This window comes from Pongo pygmaeus, chromosome 6 (assembly GCF_028885625.2).
Source record: "Pongo pygmaeus isolate AG05252 chromosome 6, NHGRI_mPonPyg2-v2.0_pri, whole genome shotgun sequence".
Lineage (NCBI taxonomy): Eukaryota > Metazoa > Chordata > Mammalia > Primates > Hominidae > Pongo > Pongo pygmaeus.
Window position 1 is genome coordinate 103,269,465 of NC_072379.2, and position 24,648 is coordinate 103,294,112.

At 39.4% G+C, this 24,648-nt stretch overlaps 1 long non-coding RNA gene across 2 annotated transcripts in view; it reads right to left on the reverse strand.

Annotated features, from left to right (window-relative positions):
- Positions 1-289: 289 nt before the first annotated feature.
- The window catches only part of LOC129040582 (uncharacterized), a 30,932-nt gene continuing 6,573 nt past the window's right edge, over positions 290-24,648 (reverse strand). The window contains exon 2 of one of the 2 annotated variants that reach the window (XR_008503680.2): positions 290-2,324. This is a non-coding gene — a long non-coding RNA (uncharacterized LOC129040582). Of the gene's footprint in view, positions 2,328-24,648 lie in introns of both variants that reach the window. The other variant, XR_010127109.1, reaches the window with a different exon arrangement.

Here is a 24,648-nt window from a genome sequence, read left to right on the forward strand (position 1 = left end):
ACAGTAGTAAAAGATATATAATTGGTAATGGATGCAAGCCAAAAAGGCCCTCCCAAAAAATATGATGCAATTTATAACTGAGAAGCTGTATTTCTGTCCCCTCAATTAAGAAAAACCCTCATTTTATATTGAGCAATATTTATATTTTGTCTCTAACTTGATATTGAGTGCTATTCAAAGTACCTTTCAGTTAGAAGTTTAATTTTTCTTTGTTCTGCCTGCTGAATGACAAAGGGAAAGGGTAGAGTAACCTGGATGAAAATAAATTTTTAAAAATTGCACTGAGATACATTGTATCTTTTACATTTTATTTAGCAAAGTTAAACATACATATATTTTAAAAGAGAGAAAGAGGAACTCACCCAACCCTCATATCCAAGAGCTTAAAATCACAGGAACTCAAGACCCATCCTCAACTTCAAATGCCAGTCATTATTTTAGAGGTAACTCAGATTTCTAAGTAATGCTTCTGTTTCTCGATTTATCAAATAGACATTATGTATTTTGTTTTCCTACATGAGAATTGAGCAGTTAACAGAATACCCATCTCTTATCAGTAACAAAGATTTACAAAATAACTTTTGTTTTTCATAATTACAAAAGCAATACATTATTATTGCAGAACATGTTTTAAAAAAAAAGACAAAAAGTAACAAAACTCTCCATTATCCCAATAGGCAGAGGAGTTATTACCATTTTAGTGCATATCTTTAACACATACACGTAAAAGGTACATATACACATAAAAATATAAATGTTTAACAGAAATTACTTTGTACAAAATATTTGATTAAACTATATATGATCATCTTTGTCTTATTCTTTCATTTTCGTTTTATTGTAGTACAATTTACATAAAATGCATAAATCTTAAATCTATACATTTTTATATTATATAGAAATGTGTAATTATATACTCCATGCTCCCTCCCAATCAATGCTGCCTCAAAACGAACTGCTCTTCTAATTTTAGAGCTTAACTCTTCTCATCTCTATCATCACAGATTAGTTGTATTTTTAAGCTTCATGTAAAATTTTCCACGTCAACTTTGAAAACATCACAGTTAAAAGTTCTAAGGAATCTCCAGTTCTCCAACTGGTGTGGGAATCAGATAACTTGACTCCAGTGTGAATTGTGGTTACTGATGGTATCACTGAGTCTGTTATGGGCCACCGAGAACAGTCTTAAGGGCCAAGAATTTATGGCCCTGCAGGGATTGCAGAAAGAAACCAAACCCAAGTTCACAACTCAGCCTAGAAGAAGAAAGTTCTATTACTCAGTATCTCAAGACTAAGTGGATCATAAATGGTGTTTGCAGTTTTTTTTTTTCCTGTGGAAGATAATAATCTTTTCTATGTTTAATTCGTTATCATTGCCTTATAAATTATCACAAGCAGCACCGATAACTACTAGAGTCATCAGTGCAACTTAGAACAACAAAACTAGCATTTCTCACTTGCTGTTTTTTAAAGACACCGCCCATCATCTGCACCTGGTCCCCAAACCAGCTGTCCATGAGCAATGACAACTAAAGCGGGGATGGGGGAGAGGGGGTGTAGGGCCCAAGAGCTGGGGAGCATTATGGCTTGCTGTCAGCTGGCAGTCTAAGATGTACTTGGGAAGATGTTTCATACCCATTTTCCCTGTGAAATTAAAAATGTGATGCTACCAAGCCTTTGCTTGTCCACCACCCTTAAGAGAATACTCATTCAGTACAAAGCCCTGCAAAAAGGAGTGAGCCAATTTGAATAAAAGCGGAAACTTCGTAGAAATTAGGAGCCTGAAAGGCTGCTTGAGAGATCGCAAACATATTGAGGCGTTCTCGAAACACCTGCTCTGATTACAGGTGGAAAAAGGCCATTCCTATGCCTTCTCCCATGGGCACGGAGAATCAAAGGCACTTTCCATATTTAATACGACTAACACGTCATTGGGCAGAGATAACCCAATACATCCCCATAGCTTTTCCTTACTTTTACTTAACCTTTATGTCGGATACTTTATGCCTAGTACTGTTCTAAGCGCTTTGCATGCATCATCTCATCAACCTAATATTTAATAAGAGGCTCAGATAGATTAACTTTTAAAATCTGGGTACGGCTGGTTGAAGAGTTGGAATTCAAATAAAAGCCAGTCCTATAGCAGGGCCATTATTGCTCCTGCCTCCCCTAGCTTGATCACGAAAAATGAGTGGTTCTTTCCTCTGGGTACACAGGACAATGGACAGGCGGGCTGCTGCCAGGATTTACCGAAGATGGCCGCTGTGCTGGGCTCGGAGTGAGCTGACGGTGTCTCAGCGAGAAAAGTCCCGAGCGGCAGCAGACTGCTTTTTTGGAGGGCAAGAGGGGGAGAAGAGAGTTCAACGGAAAAGGGAAGTCAAATAAGAGCCCGAACAGGGGAAAAGGAAAGCCCTGACTCCCCTAGCCGCAGAAAGCGCTGAGCGGAAGTGAGCCGGTCTAGGACGTGCCCTGCGTGGAGGCAGGCCCGCGCGGCGGAAGTGCGTTTCTGTGGCTCCTCCTGAAGAATGCGGAGGAACTGGGCTGGCGCGCGAGTCAGCTGTTCTCTCTTCTGATCCCGAAGACAGGATCGGATTATGGGTTGTTACCGGCTCGCGCGGCCCTGGGGGTTTCCGGTCCCTGGAGACGAGCTGCACCCCTGCAGTTTACTGGGCTCTTCTGTGACCCGCTTTCCGACTCCGCCTGGGGTATTCAGACCCGGGCAGACAAGGCCCCTCTGCCTCTCCTAGGCTGGAGGGAGGCACCCCATACGACGCAGAAGGCGGCGTATGCCGGCCAGTCTGGATGCCCTAACGCCAAGCCCCGACTCGCTCTGGCCAGCGGGCATGCGGCGAGTTTGCCCCCGCAGCGCAGCCGCCCACAACTCGCTCTTCCAGAGGAGGAGCGAACGTTCGGACTGCTTGGTAGTTTACTAGGGCAAAGTACCACCCCACCCCGAGCGAGCAAGCGGACGTCAGGGAAGGGGCTCCTTCTGTGTAAAGTGATCGGCAGGCCTTGCAGTGGATCTTCGGTGTCCATAGTTATATACCAATCATTATCTTGTCTACATCATTTGGACTGTGCAGAATGAGATGCCAATAATGTCTCACATACAGTAAAAGGGCTATTTTCACAAAAGGTCAAAACTGGGATATATAACCTCTTTCTTTTGATTACTCAGACTGACTTCAAAGGGGGCTTAGGGTTTCTTATTAAAGAAAAATGCCTCCCCGTGGGTTTTCATCTGAGCCACTTGTAAATGGGCTAGTTTCTCCAACCCCAATTGAGCTGGAAACTAGAGTAATTAGAACACAACATATTCCCGACCTGAACAGGGTGCTGAAATAAGTTACAAGCCTCATTACTTACCAGCCTTCTCTCAGAACCCTAACACCCCTTGCAAGGGATTTCTAACTAGGAGTCGGTAGATAAAATTTAGAATGTGTGAGCATTATGTAATACACATGTAAAACATTCTGAGATGGGATCCACGGGCTTTTGGGGGCTGTCAAAAGGCCCACGGCACAAAAATAGTTAATCTGTATACTTGAGGGAAGAGAGAAGCATCACTGGAAGTATTAAGCTCTAAGCTCATTCAGGCTTATTTTCTGGGAACTTGTAACAAAATGAAGCTTATGGTCCTAGCCAGACTACTCCAGAAATCATACTGAGATGTTACCTTTTCCTATTTTCCACTCTCTACTGGCGATCAGATGGTTGGTTCTTAGTTGTAAATACTTCGGTTTCATAAAACCATCATCAGAAAATGGAGACTTTTCATCAATCACGTCTTAATCTATACTTTGGGGGTGTTTAAAAGACATATTCCTTATGTACAAAGAACCTGGTTTTTCCATTTCTCAAAAGATTCTCCTTTCCAGCTATGACCAGGGTTCACAGGATACTAATGTAATTTAATAGCCCATCAACAGTCATTTGAGAGTACCATGTTTGTTTATACTGAACCCACCATGCAGATAATTAACTACTTAGAAATTCTGATGATTGCTAATCATTTTCTCATTTTTAACTCATTGGCCAGGTGAATTCTCCCCGCCAACCCCCCCCCCCGCCCAAATTCTCCAACCTGCAACAATTAAACATCTTCATATATTCATATATATATATATATATAGTTACCTTTAATCATGTAATTCAACAGGAATAGAGAGGACGGGGACTATGAAATCTTAGCTGTGATGCAATTATGTCTGCAGCTCAAAATAGATGTTCTTTTCTCCCTCTCTTTTCCTGCTAGGATTGCACTGTAAATTCATAGCTCTTTAAAAATCATTGCTCAAATATGCCCGCCTCTTTACCACCATTCATGTTATCCCCTATATCTGCACTCCTAAAAGGCTTGTTAAAGTACAAATCTGCTTCATAAAACATTCCATAAACGAGCCTAATATTACACCATTTAACAAAGTTGGGAATATTGTCTTCACTGCAATTTCAGTATCTCAAAAAACATCTTTTTATTACAGTTACCTTTTCAAAATGTAGGACTGATTTGATGTTGACTTGGTACATTTGTCCAGAATCTACAGTAATTCTGATGCAGGTTGACTCAGTGTCCATATTTTAAGAACCACTAGTTTAATGATGATTCCACTGGTTGGAATCATCTCTTTGGCTGGTCCCAGGATACCCTGAAGGCAGTAGGTTGTGCAGAATCAGATGGAAGACACTTATGGAGGCATGAGAGTCACCAAGCGAACCTTTTGTGCCAAAGTGCAAATTTGATTTGGAATTCTCAAAGTCCTATTTATTACTAAAAAAAAAGGAACCCAGCCAAATGAAATGTGCTAGATGGAAAATTGTGGTCTTTCCATCGAAAAACCTGTTTCACCAGTGCTTTGTTATTCGAATATTTAAGGTATTCATATTTCAAGTTTATTAAACCAGTTTAAATGCTCCTCCACCTACTTATGATTAAAACTTTCAACTCTTTATTACCTTGGTTAATGTTGACTAAGGACCTCCATGTTGAGGGAAAGTGCTGGGGTTAAGCAAATTGAACCTTTGCAGGCCCAGACAGGACCTTAATCAAGATATAAGAGGCCAGGTGTGGTGGCTCACACCCATAATCCCAGTTTTGGGTGGCCGAGGTGGAAGAATCGCTGCAGCCCAGGGATGTTGAGGCTGCAATGAGCCTTGATCATGCCACTGCACTCCAGCCTGAGCAACCAAGCAAGACCCTGTCTTAAAAGAAAAAACAAAGACCCTGAACTGCAGTCACACTTTCCTGAATACCTAGTAAAATTAGCTGGTTAAATCTAGTAAGACGTTCCCCAAAGATTTATGGCAGATGCTGTTTTTTATATATTGCTGTGTCCCTCTGTGACAGGAAGTTACAGGGTTCTTTTTACCAGTAGTCCTGTACCTGGGGCCTTGCAAATCAGTGTCACATGGTAGAGAACAGAATCTGATCACATTTCCTACTTCCTCAGCAAGTACCAGAATATACTTACTAAGCTTGTATACTGCCCTCAACTGCTGTATTTGTTTTTTTTCTTTTTTCTTTTTTTTTTTTTTTGGTGATAGTAGGGTCAAATGCTAAATTGTTCTGCATAAGAAATAAGAAATTACAAAGACTGGGCAGCTGAGTGAGAAACAAAAGCTGAGGAGAAACAATACTGCATACTTAAATTGTTAAGGTAGGTCTTGTGTGTGTGTGTTTTTGTTTTTTTTTTAAATCACACACCCAAAAAGCTTAGGTGATAACTGCAAAGGATTTTTTTGGGGGGGGGGAGGGGGAGGAGAAAAAAGGGGAGGAGTATTTTTGCAATTTAAATATCCTCTGTAATTTCTCCTGTAAAATCATTCGTAAAATAAACATTACTCATTAGTGCCTTATGAAGTTATCCTTTTGGGGAATGTGATTAAACATACGGCCTTTATTTTATTTTTTTGAGACGGAGTCTCGCTCTGTCGCCCAGGCTGGAGTGCAGTGGCGTGATCTTGGCTCACTGCAAGCTCTGCCTCCCGGGTTTAGGCCACTCTCCTGCCTCAGCCTCCTAAAGTAGCTGGAACTACAGGCGCCTGCAACCACACCCGGCTAATTTTTTTTTTTTGTATTTTTAGTAGAGACGGGGTTTCACCGTGTTAGCCAGGACGGTCTCGATCTGCTGACCTCGTGATCCGCCCACCTTGGCCTCCTGAAGTGTTGGGATTACAGGCGTGAGCCACTGCGCCCGGCCACGGCCTTTATTTTAAAATTTGGCAAAGGAGTCAAAAGCTGCCCAAGGAGGGCAGCTACCTATGGGGTGTGCATACATTCATGACCAATATTTAAGTCCATGATAGCTTTGATAATTGTTCCATAAAATGTTTATGCCTCACTGAAGAATCCGTCGTTTTAAAAGAAAATCCTTACATTTATTGTATGCAATTAACTTTGTTAGTAATCTGCCAAGTAAAACAAGTATTCATAGTAATTAGTGACTCCATTGCATTAGAACTGTAACTTAGTGCCATTTTTGAAGACTGTTTTCCCAACAAGGAGGCATTATCATTTATCCAATTACTTTATTCTCTTTGAATAGCAAGCATGACGTAGGACTCAGCTCACAATTTACTTACCTGATTAGCTTCCATTTCTCTTTAAGGATATTGACTATGTGACACTTCTAAGAAGGCTGACTAGTACGTAAGATTATGTAAAAATCCTACCAGATTATGTACTAAATAAAATAAAGTTAACATGTCTATTTTCTAGTTGGTTGTGATTTATCTTAATTTTCTTCCTATGTCACTAAGATATGGGTAAAGAGCCCTAAACCCCAAACATTTTTACACGTTAATATAAATTTAATGGTGGCATATTATTCCATCTACTGGCTGGGACATGGTATATATAATTACTTGCCTATTAATCGGTTCTGAATATTTGTATTCTGACTCTTGGCTAAGCTGGCTTCCCTCTTTTCTAACTACTGACTGAACTGAACCTTTGATGACCAGCAAGGTCTCTGGCTTCCAAGTGCAATTTGAGCACTATTTATTTTTAGAAGTTTTAAGTCCAAACTATTTCCTTTAATTGCTCTTGTCCAGAATACACAACCTTTTTCTATATAGGGCCACATAAGAAATATTTTAGGCTTTGCAAGCCAGTCTCCCTCACATATTATCCCTTCCTTTCCCCCTTTTAACAACTCTTTAAAACAAACAACAACAAAACCTGAAACTGGAAGTTTTAAGTTTACTGCCACATGGGTACAATCATATACTTAGGTCGATAATTTTATAGTTTTAAATGTAACATCTCACATTTCAAGTATCTCCTAAAACTTGCCATTGTAATTCTAGTTGCTAACATAATGGACATCATTATTTTTATGAAAATATTCCTGTAGAATTACACTTGAAAAAAATTAAGATTGTTTCTCAAATAGCTTACTTGGTTAAAGTCTACTTATGGAGCAAGCTACAAGTCCAAATAATCTTTGCTGTTTGCCACCTACCTAACCGATTCCTCATTTTACTCATGTTTTGTGAGACAGAATCAACTTAGGATATTGTCTTCAGTTCTAGGGACCCAGAGGGAAAGAGCTGACCAATTAAAGAGCTGTCTATTTAAACAGAAATCAATCAGCTGTTAGGCAAACCAATGGGTGCATAAGTAGGGAGAGGGGTTAGGCAACACTGGACACCTTAGAGCAGTGGTTCCCAACCTTTTTGGCACCAGGGATCCGTTTTGTGGAGGACAATTTTTCAATGGACAGGGCAAGGGGATGGTTTTGGCATGACACTCTTCCACCTCAGATTATCAGGCATTAGTTAGATTCTCATAAGGAGAGCACAACCTAGATCCCTCACACGTGCAGTTCACAAATGGGTTCTCACACCTATGAGAATCTAATGCGGCCACTGATCTGACAGGAGGCTGAGCTCAGGTATGATGTTCACTGGCCCACCGCTCACCTCCTGCTCGTGTGGCTGGTCAGGGGCCGGGACTGGGGACCTCTATCTTAGAGGGTTTTAGGTGAATCCTAAATAGTGTGTCTCCACTAATACTTGTTAAGTTTATGCTTAACATAGCAAGACTGATATTTGTGACAGCCCATGGACACATCTGCTCTCTTAAGATGACAATGTTTCACAGGAATTTTAAGGGATGTTCTTGTTTATATATTTGGCAGTTGTGTGAACTTTGGTCCTAGGAATAGAGAGATACGAGTCTCCAGGGACAGCAAAAACAATCAAATGGTAAAGAAGGGAGGCCATATTTTCTTTAACACCCTTAATTCCATCCTTATCTCTGCTCTTGGGTGCTTATACAGCACATTATTTGTAACTGTAGTCACTCTAAATTATCCCTTACTGCTTCTTTGATGAGGAAGAATGATTAACACAATGGAATGTTGGAAGGTTTAAAGTCTATATCTCATCTTTCCTGGTATCCTTAAATTTACTAGTCAGGAGGAGTTAAAATATAGTCATCTTTAACTTCACAGTTCTTTTCACTTCACAGTTCTTTATTTTATCCATATACTCGTAAGTGCAACTGCATTTTCTTTTGCCTTAATAGTTAAAGAATCCCACAGGGAATGATCATGGGCTACTCTGGTTTTCAATTTGGGGAAACCCTATACTTTAACTTGAATAAAATAACAAAGTCCTCCAAACTAATATGCGATTTCTGCCCAGGGCTCTGAAAGTCAAAGTAAAGAAATTCAATAAAGTGAGGGTAACACAGGGAGTAAAGATGACTTTCAAGGTAGCCAAATGCCCCACCATCTAAATAATGACGCCCATCAATGAACCAACAAGATTCCCACTGTCCCATCTACTATCCAGTGAAACACAGCCAACTTGATAATTTGTGCGGGAAAGACTCTGTTTAGCTTATACCTTGAACCTAAGGGAAATTAAATTGCACATTTTCTGTTCCTCGCTAATCTTCTGAATAATGTACTGAACACAGTAGGAGTTAAGAATTAAAAATACCTGTCTGTAGTCTCAGAAACAATCACACACAAAATATGTTTATTTCCAGACTGATGAAAGACTGAATTTTTGGTCTCACGTATTTACTATATTGTTTCATGCATTTATCTATATACTTTGGCTGTATTAACTTGTTGAAATAGTTTGTGGTTCTCTATATTTAGCTTTTATAAATAATTGAAAATCTAATGAATGCTTATTTAATAACCAATCTAAACTGGGGACTTCAAACTTAGGGAGTCAAGTAATCTGGTTGTGTAATAAATAAGCAAGTTGTTATCTTTCAGGCTGAGGGCATATCAACCAAGCTAAAAGACGTGTGTGTAAAAAAAAAAAAAAAAAAAAAAAAAAGTCTACCGAACCACCATATGATATCCAAGGTTAACTATATAGGAGGTCTAATAACATTCAGAAGGTGCTTGATGAATATACCAAAAACACACGGAATTAAATGATGAAAATTATTTACTGGCATTAGGACTGAATTTTTAATGTCAAATTTTAAAAATGGCCCATTAAAGTCCCAGCTCATGACATCTAAGTATCTGAAGACCCACTACTATTCCTTTTTCTTTTTTTGAGACAGAGTCTTACTCTGTCGCCCAGGGTGGAGTGCAGTGGCATAATCTCGGCCCACTGCAACCACTGCCCCCCGGGTTAAAGCAATTTTCATGCCTCGGCCTCCTCAGTAGCTACGTTTACAGGTGTTTGCCACCACACTCGGCTAATTCTTACATTTTTAGCAGAGACAGGGTTTCACCATGTTGGCCACGCTGGTCTCCTGACCTCACGTGTTCCACCTGTGTCAGCCTCCCAAAGTGCTGGGATTACAGGCCTGAGCCACCACACCGAGCCAGATCTGCTATTCTTTTAAATTACTAGTATTAAGTGATGCGTCTACTCTTGAGTTGCACTTCGGGATCTAAAGTTATTGGTTTGACCTTTAGGGAAAACAGTAACCATAATAAAAAGATCACAATGTGTAACCATCTTGCAGTAATTCATTGTAAAAGTAGTAGGATGAACTCTTACTATGCTTAAAATAACAGTTGATAGCCCCACTCCACCTTTTTAAAAGATGCTTATGGCTGGGCGTGGTGGCTCACGCCTGTAATCCCAGCACTTTGAGAGGCCGAGGTAGGCGGATCACCTGAGGTCAGGAGTTCGAGACCAGCTTAGCCAACATACTGAAACCCCATCTACACTAAAAATACAAAAATTAGCCGGGTGTGGTGACACAAACCTGTAATCCCAGCTACTTGGGAGGCTGAGGCAGGAGAAATGCTTGAACTCGGGAGGCAAAGACTGCAGTGAGCCGAGATCTTGCCAGCGCATTCCAGCCTGGGTAACAGAGCAAGACTTTTTCTCAAAAAAAAAAAAAAAAAAAAAAAAAAAAAAAAAAAAAAAAATGCTTATATTAAGTGGGGTGGGGGAAGGAGAGATGTATAGAAGTTGGTTAAATGGTAAAAAAGTAAAGTTAGAAGGAGTAAGTTCTACTATTTTATAGTACAGTAGGAAAATTATAGCTAATAATAAATTTATATTGTATATTTCAAAATAGCCAGATTTGTAATTTTCCCAACACAAAGATAAATGTTTGAGCTGATAGCTATTCCAACTACCCTGATTTGATCATTACACATAGTATACAATTATGAAAATATCACATGTGCCCCTAAAATATGCACAAATATTATCTATATCAATAAAAAGAAAGAAGTAAAGTGTTACATTAAGTGGGGAGTTTAGAAATAAAGCCTTCTCAGGCCAGGCGGCGGTGGCTCACGCCTGTAATCCTAGCACTTTGGGAGGCCAAGCGGGCAGATCACAAGGTCAGGAGATCAAGACCATTCAGGCTAACACGGTGAAACCCCGTCTCTACTAAAAAAGAAATAAAGCCTTCTCTCTCTCAACAAATCTAAACACTCCTAAGAAGAGATAGTTTCTGGGCTAACAAGATTTTACCTGTTTGTCAAGAAAAGTTTAGTCCATCAGAATATTCTAATTTTCTTTAAAAGAAAAATCCTCTTTCAGTGGTAGGTAGGTAAGATAAACTCCTAGAGTTCTGTAATTTGGTCACTTTTTTTTTTGGTTTAGGATTTAATGTTTGAAAAACACTTCTGCTAGAGAGGTTCTGCTTTTGACTTCTTAAAAGAACTAAGACCGGCCTTAAAAGTTTATGCTGTAAACAGAAAAGCTAAAATGGGTATTAGACAGTATAACTGAGTTTACTCATAGCTAGGCTTCAAAGTGCCTGATTTCAAGGTGACTTGGAAATTTACTTTGTGTCTGCCCCTCATTTACAAAATAAAGAAGCCAAGGAGCTGGTTTATTTCAATCTTTAGGCAACTCCTCTAGGCCAATGATTTTACAATCTAACATTCATTTATTATTCTAAGAATTATGTATATTATTAATAATATACACAAGGGTCAAAATTTATTTGAATGTGGAATTTTAAATACAGGTGACCCTTGAACAACATGGGTTTAAAATGTGCAAGTCCACTTATACACAAATTTTCTTCTGCCTCTGCCACCCCTGAGAAAGACCCCTCCCTCTTCCTCAGCCTACTCAACAAGATTGAATACCTTTATGATCCACTCCTACTTAATGAACAGTAAATGTATTTTTTCTTCCTCATCATTGCAACCTTCGCTTCCCAGGTTCAAGTAATTCTCCTGCCTCAGCCTCCTGAGTAGCTGAGATTACAGGCGCCAACCACTATGCCTGGCTAATTTTTATGTATTTTTAGTAGAGACGAGGTTTCACCATGTTAGCCAGGCTGGTCTTGAACTCAACAGGATCTCATCCTGTCACCCAGGCTAGAGTGTAGTGGTGCAATCATAGCTCACTGCAGCCTTAAACTCCTGGGCTCAAGCAATCCTCCTGCCTCAGCCTCCTGAGTAGCTAGGACTACAGGCATGCACAACCATGCCTGGTTTGTAGAGATAGGGTCTCACTTTGTTGCCCAGGGAGGTCTTGAACTCCTGAGCTCAAATGATCCTCCCACCTCGGCCTCCCAAAATACAGGGATTACTAGCCATGAGTCGTCATACCCAGCCCATTTGGTTTTATCTAGTTACTTTATTGTAATAAGACAGTATATAATACGTATAACATACAGAATATATGTTAATTGACTATGTTATTGGTAAGGCTGACAGTCAACAGTAGGCTATTAGCAGTTAGGTTTGGTTTATGGGGAATCAAAATTATATGTGAATTTGACTGCATGAGAGGTGGGTCAGAGCCCAACCCCTGAGTTGTTAAGAGTCAACTGTATATGCTTGGAGTTACCGCAAAAGGAAACTGATCCAGGACACTTTATTTTTAAAGCTGAGAATGAATCATGATACCAAAATTAGAGAAGTATTAGTGTTGAAGCTTTAAATAAGTTTTACTAAGAAAAATTAACACATGTTCCCAGAGCCAATCCTAAATATCACCCAGTAGGAACACTAAAGATTGAGGGTGAGTTCAGTGGAATTTAAATTTTCATAGCAACCTGCAGCAAATTTTTCCTGAAGTCTATGTTAAATGCATGCCTACATCCCAGAAATGAGGCCTTCTCATTTCCAGGTAATCAGTCACTTCAAAGATAACTTTTGAATTACGGAACAAATGGTTCATGGCAATAGCACCTCCAAACTTCTCAGGTCGGATGTCTAATATTACAGTAACACTCCCCCAAAAAGAAATGAAAATATAATGTCTTTGCACTGTTGCTTTCCATAGACATTTTAGAGAAGCAATCCATTCCATATATCAAAGTGTTATCAATGTAGCATTTGCAAATTAAATACCTGGGAATGAGGGGTTTGTCGAGAAATGCAGATTTTTATTAAATTGTGCAGCATATGGTTCTTCAAAAATCGCTACGCTGTAAGAAAATTATGAATGATGACATCTAACATCTTGTTTCTGGGACCTGTGGGTAAGAAGCCTAAGAGTATTTTAATAAGTTTCAAAAATGATTACGGTGATCAAACCGGCTTGGGAACTACCAACTTGCAGCATTTTAATATGCCCATAGCAGGGAAACCTGTACTTTATGTAGTACCTACAACTACCACTTTGGAAATTTGTTGGTATCTATGTAACAGAATAAATCAACTTATTTATTGTTGCAAAACTTAGAAGTGACTTTTAACTTGGTGCCAAATCTTTCCAAAGAATACAAACTTGCTTGCATTGTGGAAGGGATTAATTAGCTCACTGATGGATTCAACTTTTTAAAAACAGGTATTAACATCATCATCTACTGTCGATTGTAATCAGAATCTCTGTGCAGACTGACATGTATTTTTAACAGTGCCATTTTGGGCTGCAAATCTGTTTAGCTCCTATGACTGTTGCTGCATGTTGGTAAGTGTTGACATCTCTGCATCCATATTTGCGGGACAGTATCTATTCTTTTGAAATGAGATGCCAGAAAATCTACCTGAACTTTCATCCTGTAAATAAGGCCACTGAACTGTTAAAGTGAACTGTGGGAAAGTTCTCTCCTCTGAAGTTCCCTTGAAGTTAAAGTACCTTTACAGTTGCAATGGACACATGAGTACCAGGGTATGTTTCATGTGGGAATGCTAGTCTTTCAAGATAATTGTGCCTGATGAAACCTAAGAGGAATAGATGCCCAACTGTTTTCTTGGTATTATTTTTTCTTTACTAAGGATGGCTACGTTCTTGGACATTAATCATCATTAACTACAGAAATGCATCTCTAACCTTTCTTCTCTTTACAATCTAGGTTTAGGAGCTATTCTGCAGATTTATACTTATACCAAAGAGAACAGACCCAATTAATTCAAAATTTACTTAAACACTTACTACGTCCTAGGTACAAATGCAGGCACTACCCATTTAACAAGAAACTGAATCCTTTTATCTGAGGGAGACAATGCAAGTTAGATATTCTGCTCTTCAGGGGCTCATATTCTAGTGCTGGGGTCCCCAACACCCTCCCCTACCCCACCACACAACAGGAGGTGAGCTGTGGACAAGCATTACCCCCACCCCCAAAGCTCTGTCTCCTGCCAATCAGCTGTGGCATTAGACTCTCATAGGAATGTGAACCTTCACATGTGAGGGATCTATGAATCTAACTCCTTATGAATCTAACTCATGCCCGATGACCTGAGATAGGCACTTTGTCTCAAAAATAAAAAATAAAAGATGCTTATATGGAGTGGGGGAAAGAGGGATGTGTAGAAGTTGGTTAAGTGGTGCAAAAGTAAAGTTAGAAGGAATAAGTTCTACTATTTTACAGTAGTAGAATAAGGAGCATGCGCCCCTAAATATGCACAAATATTATCTCTATCAATGAAAAGAAAGAAGTAGAGTGTTACATAAAGTGGGGAGTTTAGAATCTCCTTATGAATCTAACTAATGCCCGATGACCTGAGATGGAACAGTTTTATCCCAAAACCACCCCCACCCCCACACCCCATCCGTGGAAAAAACTGTCTTCCACAAAACTGGTCCCTGGTGCCAAAAACGTTGGGGACTGCTGTTCTAGTGGGTAAAGAGGCTATAAATAATTGTAATAAACTGCAGTTAAGCACTATAATAGAGCTGGGGTACATGGAATTACAAAAAATAATAGACTTATTGGAAAAAGATCAGAGGAGGCTACACAGAAAAACACTTGCATTCACAAAATAGACAGGGGTATTCTATGAAGCGATAACAGTACATGTTGCGTATCACTTATCTGAAATGCTTGAGACCAAAAGTGCTCTGGATTTTGGAATATTTGCATATACATGAGATAAGTATCTTGGGGGTGGGATGCAAGTCTAAACATAAACTCATTTATGTTTCATAAATGCTTCACCTTATGCACACTGCTTGAAGTAATTTTATACAATATTTTTAATATCTGTGCATGACACTAAGTTTTGACTGTGACCGATCACATAAGGTCAAATGTGGAATTTTCCACCTGTGGCATCATGTTGGTAGTTTCGAATTTTGGAACATTGCAGATTTTGGATTTTCAGATTAGGGATGCTCAAACTGTAATAATATGGCTGGAAGCAAAAGCAGCAGCAACTGGGTATTTCTGATTGGAAAAATAGGCAAGAGGCAGATCATGGGATCCATTAAAAGCTTTCAAGCAATATCGGATACACATTTAAGTAAAATCACTTTGAAGTGTTAACAGATGGATTAGAAAAATTAAAAGCCAGGGTAAGCTAGGAGGTTACTACATAGTTCTATACACAAACTCATGTGTTTAGCAAATATTCAGAGTGAGCGACTGAATACACTTTTCCAGACCTGAATTAAAGTAGTGGCAGTGGGAGTGAAGACAAGGAGGGGAGATAGGCCAAGAACTACAGTTAGAACAGACATTAGGGACATAAGGAACATGGGTGTTAAAGAAATGAAGATGATTCCTAGGCTTCTGATAATCTGAGACCATACTGTTTTCAGTTTGTATCCCATTTTTAAGTTAATATGCAAGCATCAGCCCATTCCCATTTTTTTGGTAACATATGCCTGCTATAAAAAATCCATCTGTAAGCCTATAACCCAAAGAGAAACCATTATTTCCTTTACCTATTTCTATGGAAACATACACAATATACAAAAGTCCTATAAATTGTGACCTATATTTATATTTTTACCATTTTTTTGTAATATGTGATGCTTTGAAATAACTCTTTGGAAACAATTTTAATTGCTGTTTATAGACATATCCTAATTTAAATTTGTCAGAAATTCACAAGCCTTTTATACATTTTTGTATCCTTCTAAGACTAACTTGTCACAATTTAAAAGAATGCTGATGATGATTATTATAAATCTATTTTTTTAACAGCTGAGAAAAGTAGTTTCATTTAAAAAACTGATTAAAGGATTGTCTTTGAGTTATGCTTTCCATGTTGGTAAAATCAGACAGCTGAGATACATAAATGATTCCAAAATAATATTCCAAAATGAATGTTGGATAACTTTTCATTATTCTATAGCAAAATGAGAATACGAACAATGTAGCCAGGTTTTAAAAAGACAATTTTAAAATCATAAGATGATGTCCTTATTTGGTATTAAAAGATCCATTTTAGGCTGGGCTTTGTGGCTCACACTTGTAATCCCAGTACTGTGGGAGGCTGAGGCAGGTGGATCACCTGAGGTCAGGAGTTCGAGACCAGCCTGGCCAACATGGTGAAACCCTGTCTCTGCTAAAAGTAAAAAATTAGCTGGGCATGGTGGTGGGTGCCTATAATCCCAGCTACTTGGGAGGCTGAGGCAAGAATTGCTTGAACTCGGAGGCAGAGGTTGCAGTGAGCCAAGATCGCAGCATTGCACTCCAGTCTGGGTGACAGAGTGAGACTGCCTCAAAAACAAAACAAAACAAAACAAAACAAAAAAACTATTTCAAAACTCAGTATCTAATTGAATGCTAATACTGAGTGAACTTAAAACTGACAACTATACTGGTTTCCATTCAATTCATTCAACAAATCCTAAAGTCCAGGAATTTGACTGGCTCTAAAACCCTTGGCAACTCTTTTTAGTTTGCTTCTCATATATACTGGATCTCCATAAAAACCCTACCAAAAATCCCACAAGAGTTTCATAATTATTTTGCTTTGTTGACTCTTATCTTAGAGCTGCATGGACATACATTATTTGGTCTATCCTAAAACTTTGAGAAAGTTATCCTATTTGAATTTCAGGAATACAGAATGTAAGCCTTTCCTCTCAACCATTTATTCTATATTATAAAGGATTCTGTGAGACACAAGACCTAGATTATGAAGCAAAGGGTTCTTTGATTCAAAAGGAACAAATCCAACCTGCTTGATGTGAAGCTATCTAATCACTGGCTGCTATTATATAAGGGAGTTACTCAGGCACCTTGACAAAGATTATTATGATGATTAATAATTATCCTGTTCTTATAAGAACACTTCTCCCAACCAGTTCAAAGCCTTCTGGTATACAATGCCTCCCTTGATACATATTAACAATCTGAGTGAATCCCTCTACCAAAATTAATTCCGCTAAAGAAAGAGAGGCTAGGTTGCAAAGGACATGTATAACCATACTACTTTCAAATTCATACCTTTAAGTCCAAACGACCTGTGATGTCAAAACTCCTACTCCCTCAATCTAAAGAGGGTCTATTCCCTACATTTACCTTCATTTGAACATTACAGAGCCCCAAGTTTTAAAAAAGTTAGCTGGGTCTGGTTGCAATTATTGAGTTACAAAGTACCAAATTTTGGCCAGGTGCGGTGGTTCACGCCTGTAATCCCAGCACTTTGGGGGGCCGAGGTGGGCGGATCACCTGAGGTCAGGAGTTCCAGACCAGCCTGGCCAACATGATGAAACCCTGTCTCTACTAAAAATAAAAAATTAGCCAGGTATGGTTGCAGGCACCTGTAGTTAACAGCTACTCGGGAGGCTGAGGTTGCTGTTAGCCGAGATCGCACCACTGTATCCAGCCTGGGAGACAGAGTGAGACTCCGTGCCCCACCCCCCCACCAGATCTTATTATTTTCATTATGAATTTTAAGGAACTAAATTAAAACTCCATATATGAATGCTTAATTCTCTTCTTCCCATCTTCATGCCTCACCCCACAACTTGATTTTGAAATCTGGCTCCTTCATTTTGCTTTGTCAATTCATGTTTTAGAATATTTTAATCTTCGCACAAATTATAGTTGTTTCATAAAAATGTAAGGCAAGAAAAAATTTTTAGTTTATTTGCAAATATAAAATGTATTCCACAAACATCTGACTTGTTCCATTGTTTTAGAAACAAATAAGACACAGCCTAAGTGACGTTGGTTTTTTTTTTTTTTTTTTGAATCCACTATGACGAAGGCTGTTAGGAGGAAAAAGACTTCTATCTTAATTTTATGCATAGAAAACCAAACAGCCATTTTTTTCCCCACAAATGACCGATTTTACTGAGCACATATACAGGTAACTTAACCATGCATTTAAAGAGATTAATTTAAAAATACATGTTATGTTTTGATCTAAGCCTCTGATTAAACTACTGATTAGTCCTTCCTTATCCTTGAAAATAATTTGATAGTTTCTATTTATTTATTTATATATTTTTTGAGAAACGGTCTTGCTTTGTTACCCAGGCTGGAATGCAATAGCAGGAACATGGCTCACTGCAGTCTTGACCTCTGGGGCTTAAGAAATCCTTCCACTTCAGCCTCTGGAGTGGCTGGGACTACAGGCTTACACCACTGCACCTAGCTAATTTTTGTATTTTTTGTAGAGACAGGGTCTCACCATGTTGCACAGGCTGGTCTTGAACTCTTAAGCTAAGCAATCCATCCTTCTTGGCCCCTGCCAAAGTGCTGGGATTTACAGGCATAAGCCATTACACCTGGCCAACAGTTTCTATTTAACTGGCAAAAAAAAAAAAAAAAAAGGAAAAAAAAAAAAAAGAAAAATTCAATTTTATTGGTTGTCAAAAAAGATAGAGATACACAAAAATAGCTGTATCTCATGATCATTTTGATGGCATATAACTTCACCCTACAATCTTTTTCAGTATGTTTTGTTTTGTTCTTAATTTCAGAGAAGGCTACTTGGACTTAAAGGTATGAATTAGGAAGCGGTCTACTACCAAAGTACAATAAAGGTCAGTTTTCTTCATAGCTTAATATGAAAAACGTTTTAAAATGTCTCAATTTCCCTATGCTAACCTCTGGTCACAGAGGCTTGAGGGCTTCCTATAGTACCAAAGTTTGACTTGCCAATTAAAAAGAAAACGAATTCTTGCCCCCAGGGGTAAAGATTACAAATATAGAACACTATGACATACATCTATTAATATTTGCAGAAGGAGTATATGTTGTTACATTAACATACAGAAATTGCATAGTTGATCCAGAGGGAAGTCTGGAGAGTACAGGGATGGAAAAAAGGAGGATGGAGAAGAATGGGAACTAAAACTTAGGTGACTACGTTAAGGATTACCCATGAGAGCAAGACACAGGATAAAGTACTGAAAACAAAAAATACACTTAATGTAACCACTTATTTGAGTAAATTGATTCATATGAATCCAATCTGATAGATGAAAAAAAGATCAAATTTGATAATGCCAAGGAAAATATAGTACCTATATCTGAGTTATCTCAACTACCTCATTGGCAAAAAGATTGTCTCTCCTATCACTAAAAACTAATTTCTTTTTTTTTTTAAAAGGGCTCGAGGGCGGCGACTGCCCCACTTCGCCACAGAGTGGGAGAGGGCTGGACCCCAGTGCCACTTTCGGCCACCCCCACCCCTGGGACAGGGACTGCAGGGTCACACCCTCAAACAACCGCGCCTCAGCCATACTCGCACCACACTTTCCAATCCCGTCCCAGACCAGGGACAAGCCCCTAGTGGGGTTGGGGGAGGAGATTAGAACTAGAGGGGTGGGACACCAAGCAGGGGCACCCCTGCAACCTCGGCAACCCCCAGCATGGCACCATGCCCCTGAGCACCGCCAGCTTGGAAAGGCCTCGGATGGAGACTGGCGCTTTTTGAACACGCAGCGGGCCCACGAGACACCCGCCACTTGCTCTGGGATCCCGGAGAGGGTGGACAAGCGCGGCCGGGGAAGGAGGCCCCCAGGTGTGCTGGGAGGGAGGTTGAGAGGGAGGAAGGAAGAGAGACGGATGGCAACGGAGACGCCAGGCATGCGCGCGGGGGCGGACAAACCCTGTGTCCAGGGCTGACTTTGAATAGATCGCAGGGAGGGAGCTGCTCTGCTATGTATGAAACCACGACCTAAAAACTAATTTCTGTAAGATACACCATAAAGGTAAAAATAATGCAAGTGTTCAGCTGACAGTAAGTATAAATGGTACTCATTTTCATTCTTAGCTGGTTCTGACATTTAGCGATCCATAGAAAGTACATTCATGAAAATAACCAGCTTTAAGCACACAAACAATAAAATTATATATACTTGATATAAAATGGCCGTTAAGTCAAATATTTTCAAAATGTTTGATTTCAGAATCTTTGATGGTTCATTAAGATAGCATAAAAACAACCTTCAGAAGAAAGGAATAAGCTAACATACCTAGCATCACATCTGATGACACCTTACAACTCAAACAGGGCTTAGACATTTTTATCTTTTTTAAAAATGCACTCTGATAGCCTGGTGTGGTGGCTCATGCCTGTAATCCCAATACTTTGTGAGGCCAAGGCAGGAAAACTGCTTCAGGCCAGCCTGGGCAACACAGCAAGACCCCATCTCTACAAAAATTCTTTTAAAAATTAGCCAGGCTTGGTGGCACATGACTTTCCTAGCTACTGGAGAGGATGAGGGTGGAGGATGGCTTGAACCCAGGAGCTCTATGTTACAATGAGCTATGACTGCCCTGCCACTGAACTCTAGCCTGGGCCACAGAGTGAGATACGGTTTCTAGAACAAATACAAAAAAGCACTGTGAAATTTATGAAAATTTATGTTTTAATTTTGAGTGTTGTATTTTAGTGACGGGCTTCTTTCGTAAAGTAGAACTACCATGTTAAGTACCAACGAAGCTGATAAAATGATGAGAGATGTCGATAAACATTTTGTAACTTAAAAGCCACTAAATCAAACGTTTGCTTTTTGAAATTTCAAGGGTGATGGAATTAAAGTGATCAGAATGTATAATATGGACATTTGCCCAGGCAAAAAATGTTATTAAAGCAAAACATGAACCAGCCATACATGGAAAAGAAAGAGCAGAAAAACACAAGACAGCATACTATATTTTTCCTCTTAAAATTCAATGTTATAATTAAATGATTGTTATCTGAGAATAAGTTAGCTTCAGCTTTCTAATGGATGTGTTCCCACATCTACAAATTGATATGAAAAATTATTTTGAAATGCACACTGCAAAATGGTGAGAATATGAAAGTTACCTGGGAATTAAATCAGAACTGTCTCCATATGACTATTTCCAAGTCACAATCACAACTTTCTTAATAGCAATGGTTATGTATGTGGCCAGATAGTATTCAGTTTCATAGTAATGTCTTGGTCACATAAAGATAGCAAAGCATAGCTATAGTACAACAATTTATTATTTCTGCTGATTGCCAAATGTGCATAAAACTATAAAGACATACTTTGAGACCCTGTCTCCAAAAAAAAAAAAATTTTGCATGAGTATAATGAATTTAAGATGTCCAAACATGAACAAAAATGCTAACCTAAAATTTGAAGCATTTTAATAAAAGTTTTTGGGGCCTAGAATAAGAAATAACAGAATAATAATATTAAGAATAAGTATCAGTTGTCAAGATGTATTTCCTGATGCAACAGCAAAATTTATGGTACATTCTGGCTTTTGCTATAGATACAAGTATAGACATAGATTGCCAGTGTTACATGGATTCTCAGCATAAAACTAAAACTTCAAGAACTCTCTAAGTCTGTGTTTACTAATAGCAATGACAACCAATTATCCAATATCTAATGCTGTCAGGTAGCAAGCTACACATTTGTAGATAATTAAACAATTTACAGATAAGTAAACAGTTCAGTGAAGTAAGTCCACCAAGATCATGCAGCCTGTAGTAGGTGAGTGTACTGGGAAAGGAAGTCTGACACTTAAAACTCATGCTTGCTCCTAATTTCATTTCATTTCTTTTCTTTGGAGACAGGCTCTTGCCCTGTTGCCCAAGCTGGAGTGCAGTGGCGTGACCACGACTCACTACAACCTCTGCCTCCCAGGTTCAAGAGATCCGCTTGCCTCAGCCTCCCAAAGTGCTGGGATTACAGGAGCACGCCACCATGCCAAGCTAATTTTTGTATTTTTAGTAGACACGGGGTTTCACGATGTTGCCCAGGCTGATTCTGAGCTCCTAGACTCAAGGGATCCACCCACCTTTGCCTCCTAAAGTGCTAGGATTAGTCATGAGCCACTGTGCCAGGCCAATCTCTTTTTGTGTACAACAAGAAGAAAAAAATGTAAGAATCAAGTACTTTTTTCTAACCTTGATTCCATCTAAGTTAGATTAGAAATGAGATCTTATAACCCAGTATACAACAGACTCTTTACTGACTTTCCTATTTTCAACTTAGAGGCAGAACAGCAATATTTAGGTTCAGGCCTGGCTCTGTCCCCCATTACACTGCGACTCAGTCAGTCATTTCCCTGAGACTGTTTCCTCAAATATAAAAGAAACAAAATAGAGAAAGTAGTGGCCTAAGACTCACAGAAAAAAGACTCCAAATTAAAAATAAAATAAAATTATGTGGTCCAACCCACCCCCTTTCCAGTCTCATCTCTCCATGTACTAGGTCACACAAGCCCAATGAAATTGGTTTACTTAAAACATTGTCTCTGTTCCTGTTTTATGCCTTCACACATAAAACCATGCTGACTGCAAATATGTTGTACTCTACTGCCCTACCCTTTCCCTACTGAAACCCAGAACTATCTGCCTCCTAATCCAAAAATTCTATTTCCTCTGTGAAACACACTACCCCATGAACTGGGATATCTGGCTGAATGCTTACAGTACTTGGTTACTTACTGATGTGGCTTAATTCCAAACTAGGTTATAATTTAATAGAGTAGGGACTAGTCCTTCTAGATTGCAACAAAATAGATACATGTTTTTGAAAAGTGTGGAAAAACCCTCTGAAGTCTTATAAGATGATGGCATAGAATCAACCAGACCATTTGTATCAAATTTTATATTCAAGGGACTTTCTATTGTAATAAACACATACTATGGCAACATTTTCAGGCATCTGGCATCAAAGCAGATTATCTATTTATTTGTGCAACAAAACTGCATGCCTATTACATGCCAGGAACTGCACACTTCAGCCATAAAGATGAAAAACATTTTGTCTATCAAGATCTCAAATACTAATGGAAAAGAGGAACATGAACATGACAGCATGATAGGAACACATGTAACAAATAAAAGGGAATGTCTTATTTTCTGGACCAAAAAAAATTGGGATTACAAGTCAATAATTGCTCCTGAAAGGTTTTATATCTAATTTAATTCTTAACGCCACTATATAGTTATTATTTTACCTACTGTATGGATTATAAAACTGAGTCCCAGAAAGCAAACTACCTAAAAGTCTTCCTTGAAGTGGAAAAGCAGGTATTCAAACTTGGATTATTCTAGTTTCAAGCAACGTTCATGATGTTCCTAACACTTTGGGAGGTTAAAGCAGGGGTCAGATGAAGGACGTCACAGTGTGTTTTGACTCGACCCTCAAATCTCTGGTGAATGAACAGTGTTTTAAGTTAAAAAGATTTTTCTGGAAACATATTTTTAGAAAAGTGTTTGATTTTATGAAGCTAGAAAATAGTTTTAGCCATTATCTAAAGAAAGGTTTTTTTTTTGTTTTGTTTTGAGACAAAGTCTTGCTCTGTTGCCCCCGGCTGGAGTGCAGTGGTATGATCTGGGCTCACTGCAACCTCCACCTCCCAGGTTCAAGCAATTCTCTCACCTCAGCCTCCCAAATAGCTGGGATTACAGGCACGTGCCATCATGCCTGGCTAATTTTTGTATTTTTAGTAGCGATGGGGTTTCGCCATGTTTGGCCACACTGGTCTCGAACTCCTGACCTCAAGTGATCTGCCCGCCTCAGCCTCCCAAAGTGCTGGGATTACAGGTGTGAGCCACTGTGCCCGGCCAAGGTCAGTTTTAAATTTGTTTAGTTTGAGGTACTTCATAGGACAAATAATGTATTTAGTAGTTTCCGTTGAGTTCAGAGATTACAAATTTCTAGAGTCGTCGACAGGTAAACGTATGGGAATTGATTACTGCAGTTAGTAAAATGGATAACGTAACATTGGTGGGGACACAACACTGGGAAATCCAACATTTAAGAAGCTGAAGAAATCAATTAGAAAAGGGTATTAGCATAAAAGCAAAGGAGTTTTCAGAGGATATATATTTTTTTTTCTTGAGCCGGAGTTTCGTTCTGTCGCCCAGACGGGAGTGCAGTGGTGCGTCTCGGCTCACTGCAACCTGTCTCCAGGGTTCAAGCAATTCTCCTGCCTCAGCCTCTTCAGTAGCTGGGATTATAGGCGTGCGCCACCACACCCGGCTAATTTTTCTATTTTTAGTAGAGACGGGATTTCACCATGTCAGTCAGGCTGGTCTCAAACTCCTGACCTCGTGATCCTCCCGCCCTGGTCTCCGTAAGTGCTAGGATTATAGGTGTGAGCCACCGCGCCTGGCCAAGACGATATATTCTTAGGAATCAAATGCTATGGGTTATATAAGACCACCTGGAGCTTATAAAAATACAGAACTTTTGGCGGGGCGCGGTGGCTCACGCCTGTAATCCCAGCACTTCGGGAGGCCGAGGCGGGCAGATCACGAGGTCAGGAGATCGAGACCATCCTGGCTAACACGGTGAAACCCCATCTCTACTAAAAATACAAAAAATTAGCCGGGCATGGTGGCGGGCGCCTGTAGACCGAGCTACTCGGGAGGCTGAAGCAGGATAATGGTGTGAACCCAGGAGGCAGAGCTTGCAGTGAGCTGAGATTGCACCACTGTACTCCAGCCTGGGTGGCAGACTCCGTCTCAAAAAAAAAAAAAAAAGAAAATACAGAACTTTCACAAAATATTATAAATGCAAATAACTGCATATGTTTCTTATTCCTCAGAAAAATAAAACTTACCTACATGGGCAGAGTTTGTGGAGAAAGGGAACTAGTTAACTTTTAGATAC